General features: G+C 45.5%; 1 pseudogene; it reads left to right on the plus strand.

The window, feature by feature from the left end:
- Positions 1 to 856: 856 nt before the first annotated feature.
- LOC142869860 (uncharacterized) lies at positions 857 to 1,002 on the plus strand (annotated as a pseudogene).
- The last annotated feature ends 1,890 nt before the right edge of the window (positions 1,003 to 2,892 follow it).

Raw genomic sequence — 2,892 nt, forward strand, 5'->3', positions numbered from 1 at the left:
GTCTCTCTCTCTCTCCCCGCGCGCCGCCCTCTCTGTCTTCTGTCTCTCTCTCTCTCTCCGCGCGCCGCCCTCTCTGTCTTCTGTCTCTCTCTCTCTCCCCGCGCGCCGCCCTCTCTGTCTTCTGTCTCTCTCTCTCTCTCCGCGCGCCGCCCTCTCTGTCTTCTGTCTCTCTCTCTCTCTCCGCGCGCCGCCCTCTCTGTCTTCTGTCTCTCTCTCTCTCCCCGCGCGCCGCCCTCTCTGTCTTCTCTCTCTCTCTCTCTCCGCGCGCCGCCCTCTCTGTCTCTCTCTCTCTCTCTCCGCGCGCCGCCCTCTCTGTCTTCTCTCTCTCTCCTCTCCGCGCGCCGCCCTCTCTGTCTTCTCTCTCTCTCCTCTCCGCGCGCCGCCCTCTCTGTCTCTCTCTCTCCTCTCCGCGCGCCGCCCTCTCTGTCTCTCTCTCTCCTCTCCGCGCGCCGCCCTCTCTGTCTTCTCTCTCCTCTCCCCGCGCCGCCCTCTCTGTCTCTCTCTCTCCTCTCCGCGCGCCGCCCTCTCTGTCTCTCTCTCTCCTCTCCGCGCGCCGGGCTGGCTGGCCGCTGGCAGCGTGCGGTCGCGGGTGTCTTCCCGGCGCCGCCAGCGGAGCCTGCTGCTGAGCCAAGGGGAGCGGCAGGCGCCTGCGGCCCGCATCGCCTTTGCACAGAAGTCGGTGCACCGGCACTTCCGAGCCCGGCTGGGGGACGGGACGGCAGGCCTGGGCTTATCTGTATGAACAACCGTTGCACAGTAGTTCGTGATGTCTGCCTGACGCCACTGCTTAGAACTGACCTAGGTCAGGTCGGGGGAACTCAGCTGGAGTCGCTCCGACCTCTGCTGACTCATTGGTTTCTTCCCAAGCTTCCCATCCTCACAGCACCATAATGGAGTTTCAAGACTTCCATCGGTGGTCGTAAAAGGAGGAAAAGTAATGCTGAAGCTGGCCACGCAGTGTTGTAGTTTGTTACATAGCATGTGAGCTAGTTTCAAACAAGGTTGAAAAAAAAAAAAAAAAAAAAAAAGACTTCCATCGGTGTGTTGTCCTTGAATAAAGAATGAGAGTCTGGAAGCCCATCTGGGGCATTGCCCATTCACAGATTCTACACTAACCTGTTGGCCAAAGACCTAACGTTTGGAGCCTACTGCTTTGGGGACTTGGCTTTTGGGAAGGCAGTGATGCCTAGATGATGGTTCCTAATGCCTGACCTGCAGGCTGTGCTGAGTGGAGAGCCACGCCCTTTCCCCCTGTTTGCTGTGGATTTTGCTGATACAAAAGATGTCCTCTAGTTGGTGCTGAGCAGATCCTAGGAACTTCTTTCCTGTATTAACCTGCGTGAACAGCTATAATCTTATTGGAGAAACATTACTTAGAAATTTCGGGGCACTTACTTGTCAAGTAAATAGCTTTCACTTGCATTTGCTTTATCTTGTGCAACAATCTGGTTTTATCTGAAAGACTCCAATAAAATATTTTAAACAAACAAAAAAAAGCTTCTGCAAAGCCAAGGAAATAAACAGCAGATGGACAACCTACAGAATGGGAGAAAATATTTGCAAGTTATATATCTAATAAAGGACTAATAACCATAATCTACCAAGAACTCAAGCAAATCAGCAAGAAAAAAATTTAAAAATCCCATTACAATGTAGGTAAAAGACATGAACAGAAGTTTCTCAGAAGATAGATAAATGGCCAATAAACATATGAAAATATGCTCAATGTCACTAATCATCAGGGAAATGCAAATCCAAACCACAATGGGATATCACATTGCCCCAGTCAGAATGGCTTTTATCATAAAGTCAAAAAAAAAAAAAAAAGATATTGGTATGGATACAGAGAAAAAGGAACACTGTTAGTGGGACTGCAAATTAGTACAACCTCTATGGCAAACAGTATGGAGCTTCCTTGAAGAACTAAAAGTTGACCTACCATTTGATCCAGCAATATCACTACTGGATATTTACCCAAAGAGAAAAAAAGACTTTTCATCAAAAAGACACCTGCACTCAAATGTATATTGCAGTACAATTCACAATTGCAAAGATGTGGAATCAACCCAAGTGTTCATCAATTCATGAGTGGATTAATAAAATGTGGTATATGTATACTATGTGATACTACTTAGCCATGAGGAAGGATGACTTAACACCTTTTGCAACAATTTGGATGGAACTGGAGACCGTAATCTTAGATGAAGCATCTAAAGAATGGAAAAACAAACACCACATATCCACCATTAAATTGGAACTAACTGATGAGCACACATGCATGAAGGGAAGTAAATCTCAAATTAAATCAAGCAGGGAGGAGGGGGAAGAGGGGATGGGTGAAAACCTACCTAACAGGTACAAAGAACAGTATCTGGGTGACAGGCACAATTTTAACCCTGACTTGGGCATTCCAAAAACCATCCACGTGACCAAAAACATTTGTAGCCCCATAATGCTTTCAAATAAAAAAAAAGTATGGTGCTTGCTATACGTTCTTCATATACGATTTTATTATTATGTATTGAAGTAGTTTTCCTCTATTCCTACCTTTCTTAGTGTTTTATTTTTGTCATGAAATCACATTAAAATGGTGTCAAATGCTTTTTGGGCATCAGTTGAGATGATCATGTGTTGTTTTTTTCTTTATTCTGTAATGTGATATGTTTAATTGAACAATTTTTGTATGTTGAATCTTTGCATTCAAGGAATAAATTATACTTGGTTGTGTTGTATAATCCTTTTAATATGCTGTCATAATTGGATTGCTAGTATTTTCTTGAGGATTTTTGCATCAATGTTCTCAAGGGATATTGGCATGTAGTTTTCTTGTCTGGATTTGGTATCAAAGTCATGCTACATAGCTCATAGAATGAATTAGGGAGTGTTTCTTCC

Source organism: Microcebus murinus, chromosome 2, assembly GCF_040939455.1.
Source record: "Microcebus murinus isolate Inina chromosome 2, M.murinus_Inina_mat1.0, whole genome shotgun sequence".
NCBI lineage: Eukaryota > Metazoa > Chordata > Mammalia > Primates > Cheirogaleidae > Microcebus > Microcebus murinus.